The 22,475-nt window shown below is 55.3% G+C and overlaps 1 pseudogene; it reads left to right on the forward strand.

The window, feature by feature from the left end:
* The first annotated feature begins 1,648 nt into the window (after nt 1-1,648).
* LOC140898028 (C-type lectin domain family 2 member D-like) overlaps nt 1,649-22,475 on the forward strand; it is a 63,530-nt pseudogene continuing 42,703 nt past the window's right edge.

Raw genomic sequence — 22,475 nt, forward strand, 5'->3', positions numbered from 1 at the left:
GGCTCGGCCTGCCCTTCTTGGGTTTCCATGGTCTTCTGTGTCCCCTTCCTTAGGGACGGTGAGAGAACCCAGTCCTACCCTGGACTCCAAATCCGGTCCAGCCCGGCTGACAGGTTTGCTGAGGGGATGGTGAAACCCTATTGCTGATCAGAAGGAGGTCAGAGTCTGTTCTTTAGGAGCTGAAGGTCCGTTTGTCCTGCTGCGGGAAGTGGAGCTGGAGAGCGGAGATGTTAGGTGAAAGAGACTGCATGATTGAGTTGGAGACTGAGGGATGGGAGCCTCCTCCCAGCAACGCTCCCAGAGAACAGCTTTGAGGAGTTCTCTGGGGAGCCTCCTGCTAGGAAAAAAACAAGGGTGGCACATTGATGGAGATGTCTCTGTCCCAAGGATGGGGGAAGCTCCCAGCCAGGCTATGCAGCAGGGATCCCATTTCTCCCCCAAGAAACCCAGATGCCCAAAGAAGTCAATGGCTCTTACCTCCATGAGGGAATGGGGTCTTCCCTCTCAGCCTCTTTGAGAACTACCACTGCTTGGTTTCCTTGGACAAGGGACCTGCCCCCACTGCTCCCTGAGGTGGTTCAGCTTCTGACTGCACCCATCTGGGAGGCTGTCACACACCCCAGGGCCTAGAAGACACGGGGGGAGGAGGCTCCTCTTCATGTCAGACTCTGAGAGCCCATAGAGGGGCCAAAGGAAGAATAAAGGGCAGGAGATGAAGCTAGCCCTGAGCCTCTGTCCCATCCTCACCTCCGCAAATGTGGAGCTTCCTGAGCTTCAGTTGGGCAGACAGTCTGTCGCCCTGACCCAAAGGTCCTTCTGCGCCATATGCGGCAGGAAGATCTCTGCCTGGGAGCACGGGGAATGGGATGGGGGTGAGATCAAGGAAAGAGGGGAGGGGTATGGGTGGGAGGGAAAGAGCTCCTGCCCCAGATGAAGGAATCTGGGGGGCCGAGGGAAGGACTAGCTCCACAGAGAGGGCAGAGAATTTCTGTGAGTGCTAGTGGCCTCCATATCCGCTTCCACTAGCCCCGCATTTACAGTGAAACAGAGCAGTACCTGCAGCATCGAGCGGGACTTGCTGAACAGGGAGGGGAACCTTTAAGAGCATCAGACGAGCCACAGCCCTTGCAGCGCCTCAGGCATCTGGTGCAAGTGCCGGATGATGTGAAGCTGGCACATGATCTTGGCTGTGACATCCTCGTGCTGCAGGGGAACGAGAACATGTCAGAGACGGAGACACTCCCCAGGAATCAGGGAGAATTAAGGGCACCTGGAACCAGCACCATCATTTCCACCCAGCAACTGCTCATGTCTGAGTGGTGGATTCACCCTCCTGACGCCCAGGATGGAGGCTTGCTGTCCTCTCCAGTGACCTCCAGTACCAACCCCCCTCCTTGTCGGGTGGGCTCCTGCCACCTCCCCATCCGTGCCCCTGACAGCTGTTCCACCTCCAACCCACCTGGGGAGACTGCTCAAGTTCCTAGAACCCTCTCCTCCACCCCTACCTCCATCCCCACCCAGGTAGCGCAGGGAGGGGGCTCTAGCAGGGTGGCGGGGGCAGAAGGGATTCTGGCAGCAGTGAAGTGGGATGGGGAGAGGTTGAGACTTTTCCCCAAGTCACCCCAGTGACAAAAGCTAAAGCCACAGGATGGCAGCCCTGGTGAACGGGCCAGCGAATGGCGGTAGGATGGGAATGAGGCCCTGGCCCCCACCCCAAGCTCCTGAGTCGATTGCAGCTGCTTACCGTGACCCCCATCAGTCGCTGCGCTTCCCCCAGGAGGGAGTAGACGAGCACCAGCCCAGCCTGGCTGACACGCAACATGGGGTCGTGGATGGCCAGCACTGCTGTCTGCAGGAAGGATCTCTTCTGACCAATGGAGAAGAATTTTCCAAAGACCTAAAACCAAGAGGACACGAGGCTCGAGCAGATTGGCCAGAGCCAGCCTCCAAGTCCTGGCGGTACAATGGCGTCTAGTGCCCCAAAGGGCGGGGAAGAGAGCTGCTGTGGCCAAGGCAGTTCATTCCACAGGAGGCTTTCAGGGTCCCAGGGCTCAGGGAAGCCCCTTTATTAAAAGATCGCAGATGCTTAGGGACCAAAGCCTCCATTGGCTCTTTCGGAAGGCAATTTATGGCAGGGGCCAGGATGGGCTGGAAATAGATCTCTAATGTGTGTGAGCAGGCCCACTCTGCTGTGCAGGGGCGACAGAGACGACAGGGGACCCTGTGTTGCTTCCAGCAGAGAGATCTCCTGCACCTCAGCGGCTAGAGGAGTGTATGTGGGGGGACGTAGGGAGGGGGTTGGAGCTGACAGACCAAAGGTCTCTTTCCCGCAGCTTAGTGATTTCTCTCGTTGCTGGGAATGGCCTCTGCATCTCCTTGGTTTCTTCACAGGGAATCCAACCTGCAGCCTGACAAGGACAAGGAAACTCATGGCCCAGTCCCCATCCCAGACACTCCTCGGAGACTTTTCTTCCGCGACAGCAATTCAGCTTGTGGGAGGCGGGACAAGCTCACACAGTCTCTCTCACGGGGCGTCTGTGGAGCAGCGTTCTGTCGATGCCCTTGTCGATCCAGGAGCCGCTCCAGGGCCTCCTCTGTGATGTTGTGGCAATCACCCATTTCACCTTTGACTCCAGGCTGGGGACACTGTGTTACGGTGTGTTCGAAGGATTGGATATTCTCACCACAGTTGTGAGACGGGGGCGGGAGGGGAGTGTCTTTGATTTTCTACTTGTGCAGCAAGTAGCCGCAACTTGGGTCAGTGACAATGTGCTTCTTTGGAACAGTGGCTGAGGTCCAGATACTCTGCCATTCCCTGGCCGGGTCTGGAGACATGAGGGGGGCGCATGTGGTTCATATTGGCTCTGGAGCTCACTATGTCCCCTACCCAGTTCCCAGGTTGGGGCATTCTGCTTCCTGACCGGCAATGGAATTGGGCAAAGCCCACCTCCTTTCTCTGCTTCTACAGGGTGCAGGGAATTAAACAAGGGTCTGATCAAGCAATCGTGACTGACTGATTCAGGGCTCTCCTCTCAGACACTTGGGGATCAGCCAGGGGGACAAGGAACAGAGAGACACTCAGAGCCATAATCCTATATTAACTCACCCACCCGGGGATCCTCCTTATGCCATGGAGCAATGCAGCCATGTAAGACACTCAAATCACGGCAACTAGCGAGATTCCAATGTGGGACCTTTAGCACCAGCCTGTCCCACTGGTTGCTGGATGAGGAACTCTGAGCTGGAAATAAGGAGTGGGCTCTTTTCCTGTCTCCAGGAGGCATCCACTGCAGGGAACCCAGCCAGCCACACTCCCTGAGCTGTGTCATGCCCTGGCACAGTGCCCTTACCTCCCCCACTCTGGCTGTATTTTTGTAGCCCAAGAGCCTTCTGTCCTGGTGCCAGTCATAGCACCAGAGATCTTCTGCATCATGTATGGTCAGGCCTGGAAGAGAGAGAGAGAGACTTTTCTCCTCATTCTGGTTGCAGTTTCTGTGTCCTTCCAATCCCATTGGTGGCTCCACAGTAGAGTGGAGAAGAACAGAGGCAGAGAGAGACTTGTCCTTCAGCCTGGGTCAGTCTGAGAGAAATGGTCTGGGGTCCCATTATCCACCTGTGGTCACTCTCAGTCCCCTATTGGGTTCTGTGTCCCAGCTGGGTTCCTTACCCCTCTGTTGGAGCAGCAGCTGGTAGAGCCGATAAGTCCCCTCCCTGGCCTGCCGGCTGATGTCCTTGTCTGGATCGCTGACAAACAGAGCCAGCTGGGCCACATGGTGACCCATCCTGGGGAACTCGGCAGAGATCTAATGGAAGAGAGAGGAGAGGGGACTCCATCAGCATGTTCCTGTCAGCTCCCCTGGGCCAGAGGGCTCCTTCCCCTTAGCTCCTCTGCAGGAGATGCTGGGGGAGAGGAGCTTGAGATCGACCCTTCATTTGCTCTGCTGCCAAGGGAGCACAGAGCTGCTTTGGGATGCCAAGCAGGGGCTGGAGCATGGGCCCCTTAAAGGCCCAGGGGCAACACTGAACCAGGACAAGAAGAACTTGACTCAAGCCTAGCTCAGTCCCTGCTCTGACTCTGCCTCCCCATGAAGAACCCTCCTAACCCACAGCCCCGGGAGCAGCAGATCCTGCAGCCCGCTGGAGCCAGCCCGCCTCCGCCTGGAGCCAGCAAGCTGGGTTTGGAGGTCACTTACGTCAAACTCAGGGAGGGTGACTGTGTATCTCAGCAGGGCTGTGCTGCTCCTGATGGCCCTGGCTCGCTCCTGCGACACCCTGGACACAACCCACAAGTTGATATCCTGTGGGGAAAGGAGGCAGGTCAGACTCAGTGGCCAGGTGCACCTGCTTTGAAAATGAGCCCCCCACGCCCCCAGCCCCAGGGGCCTGAGACATTCTGCACAGGGGGGAATATCTGAGGCCTTGATGGCATAGCTTTAGAAAGGGATTCTTTCCCCCAGGACACAGCTTGTACCCTGCAGGTCACAACTTGTCAGCGTCTCTCTAGATTCGGACAATGTTCGGGGTCGCGGCTGGTTCCCTCCTCCCAGAACTCCTGATTCCTGAACAGTTCACCAGAAAGGAGACTGAACCCTCGGCCCTTCCCTGCTACGAAAATCTTTGGGCGGATGGAGGGAGTGACTGAGAACACAATCCCCCCAGGAATTTCAGAGCAGATCAGAGGGAAGGGCTGATTCCCTGGGATCCTCCTGTTTCTCTAGGAAGGAGCGTGTGCCTCTTCTCTGAGAACCATCTCCCAAATCTCATGGGGTGTGTGTGTTGGAGGGGTGGGGGAAAGGTGGGTTTTCAGACTCTCACTCCCCAAGACAGCCAGGAGCCGTGTGGTTAGTGCTCAGCAGAACCAGGCAGAGCTCTGGCTTGAAGTCCCAGCTCCTTCCTTTGTTCCTCAAGAAGGAAGGACCTGATACTGCTTGCACTGACCTCCCCAACCAAGGACGGCCCATTGGGGACCCAGCTAGGAGGACACAGTAGAAAATGGATCTTCCAGTCTCTCCTTACCAGTCCTCCAAAGAGTTCAGGTGAAATGGGGCTCACCTCCAAGATGAAGTGGAGCCTGTCTGTGTCTGGGGACTCTGCCAGCAGGTTCCCCAGCATGGCATCCAGGACCTCTGGGATGACTTTGTGCAGAGCCTGCAAAGCATGGGTCAGAGTTAGGAAACCTGGGCCTACACCTGACACAGGATGGGAAGAGGGGTCTCTGGGAAGCACTGGGGAGACTCCCAAACACATCTCCTGGACTCTCTCCTTCACATCCCACTGCAGGCAATTCGCAAGAATTGATGACCCCTGGACCTTTGATCCATGAGCTTAGCAGGTCTTTGCAGAGGGCCTTGTAGGCAGAAGAGTATGAAACAGCCAAGTTGCTATGGATGGAAGCTGGGCTTCTGGGCAAAACAGGGCTTATGAAAGAAAGAAAGAAAGAAAGAAAGAAAGAAAGAAAGAAAGAAAGAAAGAAAGAAAGAAAGAAAGAAATCCCCCAGGGAGGGGCAATCTCTTTCCTGCTGGAGGCAAGGATTCAACCCTGCAGCTTGTTCCATCTCCGCTACCCCACCCCTAAATCTGGAGCTCCAGCTAATCAAGGGAGCAGGGACCAAGGACCACTCTGGAAAAGTAAGAGGATGGAGGAGGAGGAGGTACCTGGATGTCGGTGGTGTCCTTCTCCGTGCCCAGGGTGAAGACGGAGTGAAGGGCAGCTCGCAAGAGGTGGGTCTCTAGGGCTGGCTCCAGGGCAGGTTTCATGGTGCTGGCAAGAGAGAGGAGCTGGTATTAGACTGTGCAGTATGGGGGTGGGACTGTCTCCAACAAGGACACCAACCCACAGGGATAGAGGCACAGGCTGGCGAGAATGGGAACTGAGGCACTGAGCTTGAGAATGACAAGGCCAAGGCGTCCCAGACAAACAGTGGCAGGACAGGAATAGCTCCTGTTCTCTGGAGCCTGCTGCCCCTCCTGTATCTGAGCCCGGGAGTGAGCCCCTCCCCAAGGCCCCTGTCATGTTATGGGAGTGAAAAGAAGAGCCCCACCAGGAGAGAGTGACCCTTCCCACCCCACCATCTCTGCCAGAGGCACCAGGCACCAGAGTTTGTGTGTGTGGTTTTTGGGAGGGGGGTGAGGGGGTGAGAGAACCTGGATTTGTGCAGGAAATGGCCCAACTTTATTAGCATGCACATTGTGTAAAGAGTTGTCACTTTGGATGGGCTATCACCAGCAGGAGAGTGAATTTGTGTGAGGGGGTGGAGGGTGAGAAAACCTGGATTTGTGCTGGAAATGGCCCAACCGATGATCACTTTAGATAAGCTATTACCAGCAGAACAGTGGGGTGGGAGGAGGTATTTTTTCATATTCTCTGTGTATAAATAAAGTCTGCTGCAGTTTCCACGGCATGCATCCGATGAAGTGAGCTGTAGCTCACGAAAGCTTATGCTCAAATAAATTGGTTAGTCTCTAAGGTGCCACAAGTACTCCTTTTCTTTCTGGGAGGGACAGTGACGGTGACTCCCAGCCTTGGGCCTGAGCAGCACTGGGGTGAGGGGAGCTGGCGGGGTGGGGGGGTGGGGCTGTTTCGGTACCAGAGGTTGCCCACTGCAGCCAGGGAGTGGGCGAGGACGGCGCTGGGTGACGAGTCATCGGGTAGCTCCTCGATGAGCTCCTGTGAGACGCGAAGGACACAAAGGAGCATGTGAGATTCAGGCCCGACGGACACCTCCCAGGGAGGAGATGACACAGCCAGTGCCCCACATGGCCAGAAGGATCCCCCACCACCTCCCGCTCCTACGATTCCTTCCTGCCCATCCGACTTGCCCCCTTCCCGGATTCCTGCCCAGCTCACTCCCAATCCCCTTCTCTCCTCCTCCCTGTCAAAACTGCCCCCATTCAGCCCCATCCCGACGACCAAGCTGGGACCATGTGATTCCTTGTCCCCCACTCTCAGCTGCCCCTCAGCCCCACAATTCCCCCCCTCCCTCCAGTTGCCGTATGGAGTGTCTCACTCACCACGATCCTCTTCACCACAGCCGCCTTGCAGCAGCGCGGCTCCAGCGTGTCCTCCCCTCTCTCCCGTGCAGCCAGACATGCGGGGTAGATGGCCTGAAGGAACAGGAGCTGCTGCCCCTCATCCTGGACCCACCAGGAGTGGGGTATAGCGAGAGAGAACCTGTTAGCGAGGGACCTTCCTGCCCTACCCACACCAGCTCCAGGGCTCAGGCCTCAATGGGGGATTGTGGGGACCCGCTGATTGTCCAAATCCCCCACCACTCCTACACAAGCAGGATCAGGAACTGGGACAGTGCCTGTCGGGGGAGACGACCTCGGCTGTTGTGGGATAAACACCCCCATCTTGGGGGTCCCACATAATGGATGTAAAAGGGCCCCATTAGGGGTGGTGGATCAGGAGGGACAAGACCCTCGGCAGGGGGTGGGGATGCTGGGAAGGAACAGGGCAATCTTGGTTCCAGCCCAGGTGGGGAATATTTGTACCTTATCTCTGCACTGGAGCTGCTCTCGGATGACCTTGAGAGCAGCTTCATCTTTGGCCACGTCCACCCCTTCCTCCTGCTCCGAATCCAGGGGGGTCCCTGCACCAGGGAGGGAAGGACAGGGGAGTGGTGGGCAGAGCAGGATTCAAGACCCCCCTTCCCACCTCAGGCCCCCAGGGCAGATCGGGCCCCAAACCTCCCTCTCAGGGATACCTTCAGCCCCCAACAGCTGCCGAAGCCCAGAGCAGAGCCCCCCTCCCCTGCCCAGGACTCCAGGGGAGGTGCCTGTTCCCCCCGCCCGGAGCAGCAAGGACCAACTGGCAGCAGCTCTTCACGCCCCCACCCCCAGGTCCCCGTGCGGAAGGGGCAGCTGTGTGACGGCTGCTGCTGTCCGTGGGGTTCGCAGGGCTCAGGTCAGACATCTGGGCTGGGGACCCCCCGTATCCCTGGGAGAGCGTCTGGGCCCAGGGTGTTCACATCCCGTCCTCAGCCCTCCCGGAGCCCAGCCCGGCTCCTCACCTGGAACAAAGCAGTGGCGCCCGTCGGCCTGGCTGCTGCCAGAGGCCCAGGTGCTGCCGCTGTCCCAGGCTGAGCTGCCGGTGCTGGGACAGGGACCTTCCCCCTCCTGGCCGGCGGGGGCTGGAAGGGCCTCAGAGACCGGGCAGGGCGAGGCCTCCTGATGGGAAGGAGGGCTGGGCTCCTGGGGCCGCTGCTGCCCACACAACAAGCCCCAGAGCCACCCTGCCCGGCGCCCCTCCTGGGCTGGGTCCTGTCTGCCAAACCGCAGCCTGGGCCAGCTCCACTGGGGCCTGGTCGGGGCCTCTCCCAGCTCGGCGCCTGCGCCGGGAGCCGGGGTCCTTTTCCAGAAGGCCGGGCACTTCCGCCGTCTGGCCTGGACGGGAGCTGCTTCCCCGCCAGCGGGGACGCAGGGCTTGCTCTGCCCCTTGGGAAGACGGCAGCTGCTTCCCTCAGGCTCTGGGGCCACGTGCAGAGCCTTCCTCCGCAACATCCGCAGGAGCCTGGCCATCCTGGAACCGAGCGGGGAGCAGGGGTGAGTCTGGGCTCAAGGCAGCCTTTCACTCCTGGGCCTTTTCCGTCCCTCCTCCTCCCTGCTCCAACCACAGCCGCACCCTCTGCCCCCACAGCAGTGTTAGGGAGTGCCATCTACACACACGGGCAGGAGTTCATTGCATGATCTGCTCCCAACGTTCCCCTCGTAATCCCTGCTCCTGCAATAGCCAGGAAGTGTCATCCTTTTCCAGCAATGGGGTCAGTCCCAAAGACCATTGGTTACTCTGGACAAGCAGCCCCCTCCTGTCGTCCCAGGCCACTCTCCCGCCCAGGCTAGAGAAGGAACAGAACCCAGGAGCCCGGACTTCTCCTGAGAAACCATTCTCCACATCAAAGTCACAAAGACCGTAAGCACAGGAAGACCAGAGCCCTCCTCGTTCCCCATTGATTTCCAGGCTCAGCAGCTCACAGGGTCTGGCCCAGCTCAGAGACCCTCAGCCTGGGGAACAGTGTCCCACAAGGGAAGGGCTGGGAGCCCCTTTGCTGGAACCTTTCCAAACACACTGGAGACGGCTCTGAAGAAGCCCCTGCCTGGCCTAAGAGTGAGGGGCTCTTGGGGGCTGTTTGCAAATGAAATCCCCCTTTGGAGATAGTCTCTCCCCCTGTTTCTGCCTCTCCCCAGACAGACAGGGGAAGACACCGAGGAACCTGAATGCCACTCACTTGCTCTCAGTGATGGTATGATGGATGGCGGATGTTCAGGGTCAGCAGACGTCCGTCGCCCTCCTCCTCACTCTCCAAGCCCAAGGCAGGCTGGAGAGGGTGGTGACCTCAGGAGTTTCCCTGCCCAGCCAGCAGGCAGGGTGATGACACGAGGGCGATCGACTGGCTGTAAAAACAAGAGTCTGTCTGATTGCCAAGGGACGGAGAAACTCAGCCAGCAGCAGGGGGGTGCCGAACACGGCCCTAGGGCAGAGGTGACAGCGCCTCCAGGATCCTGACATCCCAGCACTTTACCCACCTTCCTGGAGCCTCCCAACCCTGCTGGGCTGTAGCGATGGGACCTCAACCCGACTGATAGCAAACGGGCGTTACCTACCAGCTCAGGGTCACATTGAGTGTCAGAGCCATGGATGGACCCCTTCACTAACCACTGCCGCACACTCCCTCCCACAGCTGGCAATTGCAACCAGGCCCTAATGGCTGGTCCCCCTGACTTTGAGAGGGAGGGTCACTCCTGCTTCCATTGCTGCCTCTTGATCTGTGGGACTTTGGGCAAGTTGCTCCCCCTCTCTATGGCTCTCTGGGACTCACATCCCTGAATGGGCTTTAAAAAAGACAATGGTTAAAGTTTGGCCCCAACTAGTTCTTGTTTCTTGAGACTAGCCATTTTAGCAAAGTTTAGAGTTCTTGACATTCAGCACCTGGAAACATTCCTTTCTCCTTCGCAGATGGCCTTAACATCCCTTATCTCACCCAGGCTCCCTGCTGCCTGGAGTTAGAGAATTGACCCTGTTCCCATTGGACCTACCCAAGGTGTCACACAGCAAAGCGGTCACGGAGCCAGAAAGAGATCACAACAGTCTTGACTCCTGTTCTAACAGACAACAACCCCCCCGGAGGCAGTGATAAAGTCCTGGAAATAAGGTGTGAACATTTGCATGGAAACCGTTTTCTGTCAGAAAATCCATTCAGACGAAACCACTTTGTTTCTTGAAAGCATAACAAGTAGGATGAAAATTCGCTGCAAAAATATTTGTTTGCAAAACAAGAGCATCTCCTCTCCGTCACAGTGCATTAAACTGTCTCGTCGTACACAAAGGGGAGACACTATGCTCTAGAAAATTAGATGAGATGCTTCAGTCTGAGCTAAGTAGTTGCTGCTCTTCACAATTTCAAAACAATAAAATAGAAATGAGATTGAATATTAGGTCATAATCTGCTATGGCTCAGTGTGATAGGACACCCCCTAGTCTGCACTGCTCCAAGTGACACTCTTCAGTGCATCCCCAGCATCCACCCATGGTGAGGTAGGTGGGAGAGGATTGTTATTTGTACTTGACAGAAGGAGAAACGAAGGCTGAGAAAGGAACAGTGACTTGTCTTAGCTGATGCAACCAGTCAGTAGCAGAGTTGCTCTCAAATGAGCTACAGACCAACAATTGTTCCTAGTAATTATTCAGCAATTATTTCAGAAGAATTGGAATGTTCGAGAGGATCATGAACTGCTCCGAGACAATGAATGGAGAGCAGCGTCAACATTGGTCAGACATCTAACTGGTTGTGACTTATTTGCTTGGTCATAAAAGAGAACAACAAAGACCAGAGTTTCCTCCCTGTCAATAGCCCCCTCCTCAGCCAATCAAGGTTGGGACTTTGAGGGGTGGGAGGCTAAGGGTTCTCATCAAATAGCCCAAAGAATGGCCCTGGTCACCACCAAGGGGATCACTCTCGGAGCACTAGTCCAGTCTCACCTCTCTGTGAGGGCCTCCCACAACCCCCCCCCAGCCTCCTCTCCACACACAGAGCTCCTGGTGGTGGGAGGAGAACAGAGGAAAAGGAGAAAGGAAGCAAGAAGAGAAAGGTAGGAGGGACAGAGGAAAAGGGAAAACAAAAAGGAGAAACCCCAATGTCCCCAGTAATTCTAAGGGACAAAGTCCTAGGTCGGAAATAAAATACTGCCCCCACAAGCTAATGTTTTCCTTTCCTAAAAATCAGCCGGCACCTGATGGATCAGACTGAACAGGTTCCAAACCTCTCCGAGGCTCTTACCTTCTCTACAGGGAGGTCTGTTTTCGAGCAAAACCACAAAAAGAAAAGGAGAAAACTCCGAAGAGGGTCCTCCTTGCGCTCACGTACGTGCAAGTGAATTCTCTCTCAGTCCTCCAGGAGAGACCTCGAGAAGGAGACGTGCTGAAGCAAAGCCACAGGGATCTCCGAGGTTGCCCCTGTCCTGCACCCCTGTCCTGCCTGGCTGATGTCAAGATCTCTCTGTGAGGTCATCGCCTCCCCACCACCTTTGTCCAATAGGCTGAGGTCCTGCCAAAGGCCCTTGTGATGTCACTGCCACACCCACCCCTCTGCTGCAGTGCTGATGTCCTGCCCCTGTCCAGCCACATTGGATGTTTGAGCTGCTTCCCCTGGATCACCCCTCTCAATGAGCGTTCATTGTGGGCTCAAGCCGAACACAGTAAAACATCAGAGGCTTCTCCCTGTGCTACGCTCAGTTTTTCATAAATTAGCAGACTTTATGGACAGAAGAGACAATTAGAGCATGTCTTCTGACCCCCTGCATATCACATGCCTTCTGTAGAGCATAGGAGCTAGTTTTTGACTACACACCTTCCAGAAAGGCATCTAGTCTTCATTAGAAGACATCAAGAGCTGGGGAATTCCCACCACTTCCCTTTCTAGTTTGTTCTTTTGGTGATTCATCCTCACGGTTGAATATGTGTGCCCTCTTTCTCATATGAATTGGTCTCTTTTGAGTTTCCAGCCACTGGGTCTTGTTATGCTTTTCTCTGCTAGATTAATGAGCCCTTTAATACCCGATATTTTCTCTCCATGAAGTCACTTCAGCACTTCAATGATGTCACCTCCCGATCTTTTTTATAATCTAAACAGGCTGAGCTCTTTCAATAGCTCACTAGCGCCTGCCAGGAAGGGAGTCCCCACAGAGGGACACCGTAATCTCCCAGGGCGGGAAAAGGCTCTCACTGCCATTTTTTAACCTCATGGGGTATTCTCCTGTTCTGCCAACCCCACCCCTATTTAAGCATCTCCAGGTGCCTGAGGGAGCAGGAACCAAAGGCCATCCTGCATCTGGGACAGAGATGGAGGTTGATGACCTACCTGCCCATGGTGACCATGGTGCAGGACAGCCCTCAGCACATGCGAATGCAGCTCCAGATCTGGGAGCAGCTTCCCTTTGCTGGCACGAGACCTTGCAAGTTGAGGGGGTGAGACAGGCACTAACTTTTGGAAACCCTCAGTGGGATCAGAGGGTAATGGTTTGTAGAAAGTGGTGTTGGACAGCTTTACAAAAACTAGACAAGAACGGTGCATGTTCCAGGGCAGCTCCAGCCCTGGTGCTGTCAGTGAGACGTGTCCTCCCAGCCCTGCTTGACGGGTCTTTCTGTTTCAGAACCTCATTGTAACTGCAAGAAAAGCCCAACCTGTGGAGTTGTGGTTGCACTGAGAGTTGTGTCGTCTGCTTTGATCGCTGCCATCATTGCTCTGGCAGGTGAGTTCCCAGCTTCCGCCCTGCTCCCTTCCCCTCCATCTACAATCTCCGTGCATCCCATTCCCCGTGACCTGCCACGGTCCCTCTCTCCTCCCGGCCTGTCTGGCTTCTGCCCCTGGGACAGAGGATTCCTGGGGGATGTTCCTCCCCGACCCTCCTCCTGCTCCCTCCCAGACCCCTGCACCTGGGCACTCTCTGTGTCGGGACGATCTGACTGACATTAGCCCCCCCCCCTCCTCCCAGCCCATCTCTGAGCACTTTGGGTCCAAGTCACCTTTGCCACGCGCCGTGAAGCAGTCCCTGACCAGGGTGTCCAGTGGGACAGGGTGCAGTGCAACCCTGAGCCCTTTGCCTTCCCTGTGTTGCTCTGAGGTTACCAGCCTGGCCTTCCTGGATCTTCAGGTCACGCCTGTGGCCGGGCGGCAGGTGCTGCCGTGTTATTGAAAGGAGCCGTAGAGCTCAGTCTAGACCCCTCCACCAGCGCAGTGTGAAAACCCACCAATCGCTGAGCTTGGCCATGAAGGGTCCCTTAGCACCATTCACTCCCCCGGGCTGCCCAGACAGCATGTGCTCGTGCAGAGGGCTTCTGTTTGCCGTGAACATGAACCCTGCTGTATCCCCCCGTCGTCTGGGGCAGGGCGTGCTGGAGGCTGTTGGGGGTGGGATTTCTCTACTGCCCTGGGATCCGATCACTGGGCCCCAGGAGGGTTTAGCAGCTGGCAGAGGGGATTGAATCCAGGTCTGTCTGCATTAGGAATCCTCTGTGCCGATGTCATGACATCCGTGCCGTTGAATTGGGGCAAACCGCTAAAGGAGACGCATCGCACTGGTGCACAAAGCAGCTTGCCTTGGTGCAGTTCGCTGCAGGAAGTTACCAGAGCGAGCCGCAGTGCTCCAGCGCATCTCCAGGAGGTGTTTGCCCTGATGTCACTGCGTCACTGTGATTATACGGGTGCAGATTGCTCGGATACAGAGGTGAATTAAGTTCCATCATTCCTGGCCCACAGTGCAACAGGTCACTTCCTGTGGCTGTGGTGTCTGGCGCCCCCTTGTGGCTTTCATGTCCCTGAGTGAAAGTTCCCACCTTCTTCTCAGTTGTTCACCTGCTGTTTGTTGCGAGGTTGAACATCCAGCTGTTGATCTTGTGCCTGGGGTGAAATGCTCTGAGCTGTGTCAGTCCCTCCCAGGCTGGGAGTGTCCCTGGAAGCCTTCTTGCCAGGCAAATTTACTGTGACAAACATCTCCCTCACCCTGCGTCTGATTGCCGTGGACCAGCCCCAGCTGGAGGTCCCAGTAGGCTTGGCAGGCCGGTCAATTGACTGCCTGTTTGACCTCAGTCAAATAATGTCAAATACTCCAGCAAGAGCCCTGGGGGTAGGAGGCAGCATGATTTATGATTGCGTCTTGCAGCCTCACTTGTGTTTTTCAGAACTTGGTTTCAATGTTTCACTTTTTAATCTGAGTTAAAATAACTCAGTTCAATAATTTTTTTAAAAATTAGGCATAAGTATCTACCTTAAGCTAAACCTACTGGAGACAATGACGTCTTGCTCTTTTTTTGTTACTGTTCTGATAAATTGGTATTTTAAAATATTTGACCATTGGTTTTTTTTATGACACATTTGAGGTACCAGTCAAATGCCCAATTCTAGGTGCAACTCTTACCCTCCATGTGACTGTCTCATTCTCAGTGCTGGCATCTAAGCTTTCATCAGCTGATCTGTGCCCCCCTGCTGGACCCTCGTGCCCAGACAGCTGGGTGGGATACCAAGGGAAACGCTACTATTTCTCCGAGAGGGAAGGGAGCTGGACCGACAGCTAGAGCCCTGCTCTGCACCGGGTGCCTCCCTGGCTGGGATCGACAGTGAGCAGGAAATGGTGAGAGACTCTCGAATTGCCAGACACTGGCCTTGGCTCAGCGGCGGCTGCTACAGTAGGACCTGGGCTCTGCCCCCTCCCGTGCTGGGAGGCCAGAGTGAATGAACTTCCAGCGGCTGAACGCCAGCCCTGGCTGGGCCCAGGGCCCTACTGTCTGTGTGTGATCACGAGGATTGGCCATTCTCAGCTTCCTCCTCCCCAAATAGGGAGACAGCCCCTCTCTAGGGCAGGGCTGGCTCAGGCATCTACTGGCTGCGGGAGTGGGACTGAGAACCCAGCCAGTGCTCCTGTTTGGGGGAAGGGAAAAGAGCAGCCAGGTGAGGCTGTGGGGGGTGGGGTGGGGTGGGGGTGGGAACCTGTCACATTGACCCCTCCCACTTTAGCTTGACTTGCTCCCTCCTCCTACCCTGCTGTGGTGAGCGGGGGCTGATCTGTGAGAAGAGACATCTCTGCAGAGAGTTCAGACCCAGCAGCTGCCCCCAGCCCAGGGGGACTTGGGGTGTGGGTGACTGGGAGCACTGGGGCCGGGCTGCTGTGTGCGGTGGGAACGTTAAGACTGCCCGGGTGGTCTTGTGCTTTGCAAGAGGGAGGGGAAAATCCCCCCCCCCCCCGAAAATAAACTGAGCGCCCTTCAATATGCGACTGGGATTCTCTGCAGCACAGAGCCCTGGAGGGGCGGTGGGGGGAGCACGGGAGCTGGGGCTGATACCTGCTGTCCCTCGGCTTTCTTTAAGGCGTTCCTGCTGAGCCATAAGGGTGTCTATGACCACTGGATCGGCCTCCGGAGGGAGCAGGGTCAGCCCTGGACATGGGCCAACAGCACCAAATTCAACCACCTGTGAGTCTCTCTCACTCCTCTGGACTAATTCCCTGGGCTTGGGGATTCTGGTGTCTGAGCGGTTTGAGCTCAGGTAGATCCACCATTCAGTGCTAGTGAAACCACCAGACACGACCCTGGTCCGTTCGCGTCCTGCGTGTATCAGAGACCGATGGGAGCCGGCGTGTCCCTGAACTCTCGGCTCCTCCCCGCAGCACGGTGCTGGGCCGGAGACAGAGCCCGCCATAGCCAGAGGTGCCCTCGCAGCGCGCTGGGATTTCAGCTGGGACACTCGCTGTTCTCCCCCAGCCCTCTTCAGCAAGGTCCCTGGGGTGTCTGACCCCCCCCCGGGGAAAGGAGGCAGCAGGGAGCTCAGGTTAACAGTGGCTGCTAGAGAGGGCAGCATGCCGAGCAGTGCATGGCAGGTGCAGGTCCCGCTGGGGATTGCAGCCGGCAGGTTTGAGTGACTTGGCTGGTGAGGCCTCTGAATCCGCAGCAAGGCACCGATGTTAAAGGAGCCTGCGGTTCACAGGTGCTGGACGCCTGGGGCTCCCACTGGAATGGGGTACAGTAGTGATGGCTGCCCAGCCAACACCCCGCAATGGGTTTCAGTGGGCTCCAAGTGTGATCACAAAACCTTGAGCCTGGAGCAGGGTTTGAACCCCGGAATTCAGCACTAGAAGCATGAGCCTCTGCCATAGGAGCGAAAGAATCCACTTCTTTAACTGAAACCCCCCCTGATTGATAAAGCTCTTATGCAGGCCAGCCATTAGAGGGGGATGGAGACCCCCCACTTCCCTGGTCTGGTTTACTTCAGTACTTTGAAAACTCAGGCTGTTATGGCGCTGGGTCAGGGCTCCCCAATGGACAGTCCCCATTCTGCTGTATTGGACCCAACCTTTGGATCCCACCTGCTTCCAGCCTCACTGGGTCTGAATAGCCACCAGACACTGTCCTGAGTTCGGGCCTCTGTGGCCCTCTCCTGGGGTACAGACTCCCTGTCTGGTTCCCTCCTTAGGAGGTGGGACCCTGCAGATCAGCTGCTGTAGGACCCAAAACCAGGTCTGAACCCTCCCAAACCTCCCAAGAGGCATGTTGTCCCTAGAGCTCCACCCTCCACTCCAGAGGAACTCTGGGAGGGTCACGGGAGGGTTACAAACAGGGCACACATGCTTTCACAAAGGAACTTCTTCAACACTCTCTTTTTCCCCCATCCCCAATGGAAAGCTCAGGAGTTATAGATCAATGGAAAAGGAAACCCCTGAATGCAATTTCCTCTTTCAGTGTCATCTTGGTTCTGCTCCGTGTGTTTCAAGGAGGGGAGATTCCTCCTGCCCCCCGCTTTTCCTGCTCGGTCATCTGATTCTGGTGATGGTCTACCCCTCTTGTTAGAGGACCAGTCCCTTTTGACAATCAGTCTAAGAAATTCTCTCCATCCTGCTGGGGACTTTCCATTCTCCAGTACCCCTGTGGGCTGCTCAGCATAGAGGGTCACAAACAGTCAGTGGTTCTGCAAAGCCCCCGCTGTCCTGAGCTCTGCTCCTGAGGGGCTGGGAGAGTAGCTGCTCCGCACTCAGGCCTGCACTGTGGAGAATGGCTCCCCTGGCTGGGACTGGTGTGAAATGCCTGGCCTCTGCCTGACTGCAGCTCCCTGGCTTCTGTGTTGCAGGTTTCAGATAAGAGGAGGAGGTGACTGCGCGTATCTGAACGAGGAGAAAGGGGTCAGCAGCTCACGGTGCTACATGGAAAGACGGTGGATCTGTAGCAAACCTGAGGTGTATGTGATGGGAAAAGAGACTGCACTGGAAGGGGGCTCGAAATGAGACTCCTAGAAGTGACACTGATCCAACTCACACCTACTTGAACGAGCCAAGTCCCCATTCGTCAGCCTGGCCAGGATCTCAAAATCAGGCAGCGGGGCCCTCAAGCATTAAGTGTGTCTCGTTTAAACTGTGGATTCTTCGTATGTGCCTTCTGCTTTTGAACCTTTAAACTCAGGGTCACATTGTCAAGCTTTTCTCTGCAGCTGAGAGGGAGTGATCTCATGAGAAGGAGTCTCAGCCACACGCTGGGGAAATGAGAGAAGGGAAGGCCTTGTTCGTTTAGACTCCAGAACAGCATTTCTCAAATGCAGCCACCAGCTGATTGTTTTGCAGCCACAAGAGCCTCCAAAGTGCCCCAACAATCGCTGAGATGTTAGGTATTAAAGGTGCCTTCTAAATGCCATAAATCCTAATGCGCGCTCCCTTTTACATAGTACCATGCCGGCAGAGCTGAGCTACATCGGTGTGGTTTTCTTCGAAGTCGCAAAGTGTATTCTTTGGCTAAGAACATAAGAAGGGCCAGACTGGGTCAGAGCAAAGGTCCATCCAGCCCAGTATCCTGTCTGCTGACAGCGGCCAACACCAGGTGCCCCAGAGGGAGTGAACCTAACAGGCAATGATCAAGTGATCTCTCTCCTGCCATCCATCTCCACCCTCTGACAAACAGAGGCTAGGGGCACCATTCCTTACCCATCCTGGCTAATGGCCATTCATGGACTTAACTTCCATGAGTTTATCCAGTTCTCTTTTAAACCCTGTTATAGTCCTAGCCTTCACAACCTCCTCAGGCAAGGAGTTCCACAGGTTGGCTGTGCGCTGTGTAAAGAAGAACTTCCTTTTATTTGTTTTAAACCTGGTGCCCATTAATTTCATTTGGTGGCCCCTAGTTCTTGTGTTATGGAAACAAGTAAATAGCTTTTCCTTAGTCACTTTCTCCTCACCACTCATGATTTTATAGACCTCTAACCACTGTGTTTACATCTCATGTTACTGTAGCTCTGTAAGTGGCTATGGGCCATCTCACTGTGTGGTGTTTGGGTAGGTTGCGATTGTTCATGGGGGGGGGGAGGTGAAAGAGTTAAAAATGTGACTGGGTATCAGAAAGTATTTCAAATAATCTAGTGCCAGAACATGACCTTGAATGTGACAGCAGGTGGCTCCTCTGGGACCTTCTGCGAAGAAAAACAAAACATAGAAAGAAAAAGGAACACTTCAGCACCAGGGGGAAAGGCAGTTTCCTGTGTTTCTGAAGCCACCCGATTCCGTTTCTGAGCAAGTTGCAGTGTGCGAGAGAAATTCATCAAATTGAAACGTATGTTGTGCAACGTCCCTACAGCACTCGTGCAAGGGAAGTTGAACCAAATTACCACGGTGAGTTTCAGAGGCGCAAGCTGTTAAATGATGCAAAAACCAAGCTGAAAAGACAACAGCAACGGCTCAGATTTTGTTGTTCCTATTATCATTATTATTATTACTGGGCTAGGTGGATTGGGTTTTTTTGTCTGTGAAAGAAATTTTGGACATATTGGCAGATACATTCTCTCATTATTATTTGGACTTCTCTTATGTAAAGGATTTTTAAATTTAGTTCAGAATTGTTGTACAGCCCTCCACCTTTGACCAAAAAAGCAAAAGAACAACAAAAAAGACAAGACTGCGCAAAGCACTGGTTTGTTCTGTGTTTAGGTCCAGTAAAGATAGGACACAACTGTACCTTATATTTATTATTGAGTCTGCAAAAAATCCCTATGTAAATATGCACATGTAATTTATTTGTTTGTTTTCCCTACAGTTAGTTAAGTATTGTCAGAGCCGCATGCTGAGGCTGCCAAAAATTTGTGAGAACCCCGGCTCTAGAAAGTGTGAGGATTTGGTTTTCTATGTAACCATTACTTTCCAGTATTTATTCACTCTCGCTTGCATCTCTGTTCTTTGATGATAAACTCGTTCCTGTTTTCTGTATATCTAAGTGCTGGGTTCTCAATAGAGTGGTTGGCCTGAATTGAATCTTACAAGCTGCTGTGGACCGCGCCTGAGGGAATAGAGTCACAGTTCTGCGTGTGCTCAGTGGAACGGGCTGAGCACTCCCGAAGGACGCTCAGAGGCTTTGGGGGTGTCGATCGCAAACCTGTACACAGAGAGCGAGGCCTGCAGGGGGCTGGAAGGTCAGGCCTGCCCTGCCAGGGGTGGTGGTTTGAGAGAGCTGACCCATGGCAGGCCTGGACAAGGCTCCCCCAAAGGTGCCTCGTTTGCCTGCTATGAATCGCTCAAACGGGCACACGTCCCCGGCTCATTCCACCCCTGCACCCCCCAGGTACAACCCGCACAAGGCATTCTGCCAGGGGCGAGGAGAACTCGTGAGCTTCTGCCCTTCTGTCCCATTCCTGCTGCTTGCCCGGAGCTAGGCTGCCTGCGATGGGTTTTCAGTGTTTGCTACTTTCAGGGGGTTTAGCGTGTGAGTGGCTGCGAGAGGGGAAAAGAGAGTCGGAAAGTTGTATCCCGAGGGTTTAGGGAAGCATCAACCTCCACCGTCCCATGAAAGCCGTGGCAAATCAAGTATGTGAGGCGGTGCAGGGCGGTAGTTCACACTCCACCGCGTATGTCAGCCTGCAATGCAAGGAGGGGGGTGCACCAGACGTCTCTCTTTTCTTTGCTCGCCTGGACCCAACCCCAGTGATGATAGGGGGCATTTCTGGTTGGCTGTACCGGGCCTGCTACCCAGCAGTGTCTTGAGCCCACTCCCGGTGAAAATTCTCACCCTTAGTCTCACAAATAGGGTGCAGGCCGTATCAGGCCATACTGGGGTTGGCATTAGCTCCGCTCACCACAGGGCCTTAGGCAGCAGACGGTTCAGATACTCAGTTGGTTTTAAGAGCCATGGCAGGAGAGGGGAGGTAGGAGCCCCTTAAAACTATATTGGGCACAGACAGGCTCTTGGGAAGTTTGATTTGTCCCATGGCCCCATCCCCACTCTGCCCCTTCCCCCAAGGCCTCACCCTCGCGCCCCCTCTTCCTGCGCCCAGGGAGTCAGCGCCCACAGCAGGTGTGCAAGACTAAGTGATGCGCGTGTGTGTGACAGAGAGAGAGAGAGAGAGAGAGGGGTTAGATAATTTCTGTATTGATAAACGCAAGAGTTCAAAATGAGTCGGGCCTCAAAACTGTGAGACCCACTTAAAAATCATGAGACTTAAAATACTAAATGCAGAGTTTTTTATTTCCTGGTTTGCGAGCCTTTGGCGGTCATGGTTTCTAGCATGCTCTGCAAGGATTAAAGACTTTGTTTTGTCTGCCCTCCCTAAGAAAACCATGAGAACTGAGATTCTGGCCTGCTGACAGGACTCTAGGAGCTGGGGTTTTAAGAAAAACACCAGATATCATGAGCCATATAAGGGGAGAATGGGCAGTAAGTTACAGCTGGTTTAGAGAAAGTGCAACTCCCTAGAAGTCAGAAGGAAGCAGACGAGGAACTGTGTGTTGGAGGTGTATCTGAGTCCCGCGCCCTCCTGGTGTAACGTGGATTATACTCTGCTTCTGCCTCCCAGCTCTGGGTCACCTAACCTGGAGGGGAGGGAAGCCCAACCCCAATGGAACAGGGTCGAGCAAGAGAACTTTTGTGATGGTTGGGTGGGTGCAAGACAGGAAATCCCTTTGCAAAGGATTCCTTTGCTCCTCTCCGTGCTCTGCTTTGCCGTGCACGTCTCCTGTGCTCCTTTCCTTTGTGGTTAACTCTCCCCTTCAGGCAGAGGTGAGAACTTTTAATAGAAGTCAGGGTATTTTTGTTCTACTACACAGACTCTGTGCTGGTGAGGGGGAAAGTGTTGCCTCATAGATGTGCCCCCGGGAGTGTTTAGTTTTCTCAGATTACTGGCTGGGGGCTTGAGCCGGTTCTGTTTTGAGTTGTTAAGGGAAACCCCTGGAAACTAAACCACGTCCTTGTTGCTGCCGACACCACCTGGAAGAGGGGTTACGTAGCTACAGCCCAAATCCTTCGCCCAGAGCAAAATTTTCCCTCAAAAAAAGTTGGACACATGTTAACCTCTTGTTAAATGTACCAGGGAACCCCCCTCCCCACATTTCTCCCCAAGTCCAGCCGCAGCCTCAGCCCACCCCCATTGCACACACTAATGTGCCCCCTGCCTGGCTCCTTTGTGCCCCCGGAGACCCATCGGGGGATCCGCACAGTGCCGGGCAAGCTGCACCGGCCAGGGCTCAGCTCAGCGGGGTCAGCGCCCAGAGATCCTCACTGGTCACAGTCTTTCCTGATCTTGGGGTGGGGGTACTCTTGTGGGGGCAGCTCCATGGCCCAGCCAGTGTGGAACCAGGAAGAGTAGTGTCGTCCCCAGGGGGAGCCAGCAGGGCCGGGGCAGAGAAGGGTGTACAGTTCCGGGGCAGGGCGGCAGGGGGGCCCAGGCCCAGGTGAGTTCAGTTTTGACAGCTGGAGGTGGTGGTGCAGGGTACGGGGAGACTGAGGCACATGTGCCGGGCTGGGCTACCTACACTCAGAGCCCTGGGTATACACAGAGAGGCTCAGCCTAAGCAATTGCTTGGGGCCCCCAGCAGCTCAAGGGGGGGGCCCCTAGTCCCTTTTTTTATTATAAGAACTTGTCTGTTTTAGTATTGGGGGAGGGGGCAAAAGACAACTTGGGGGGAGGGAGAGGAAGGGATGGGGTGGGTCAGAGCCTCTCCGCAAGCTGGGGAGAGAAGGAGACAGACAGACAGACACACACCCCTCCCAGCGCCTGTATTCCCACTTCCACATTGTAAGGTGTGGGGGGGGGGAGGAGAGAGGGGGCAGGGCCTCAGGGGAAAGGGTGGTGCAGGGGGCGGGGCCCCGGTTCGGGCATCAGTGCTCCCCCCCCACCCCCCAACACACACACTTTTAAGTACTTCCACTGCCCCGGAAAGCCGAGTGTGGGGGGGACTGGGCTGCCGCCCCTCCCCAGCCAGGCTCTCCCCAGCAGCTGGCTATGGCCGCTTGCTCCCTGCCTGGGGCCTGGCTGCCCAGTCTCTGTGGCACAATCGGTTAGCGCATTCGGCTGGTGGTTCGAGCCCACCCAGGGACGCGGACCTGCTTTGGGGGGGTAGGGATAGCCATAAGCCCGGGAGGCAGCGACACAAGAGCAGGGAGTGCTGCGGGATCCTGAGCGGCTGGAGCCTCTGCTCTTCGCCCGCTCCCCGGGGGCAGACAGCTGGGTGCGTTGTTGTACCAA

This window comes from Lepidochelys kempii, chromosome 14, assembly GCF_965140285.1.
Source record: "Lepidochelys kempii isolate rLepKem1 chromosome 14, rLepKem1.hap1, whole genome shotgun sequence".
NCBI lineage: Eukaryota > Metazoa > Chordata > Testudines > Cheloniidae > Lepidochelys > Lepidochelys kempii.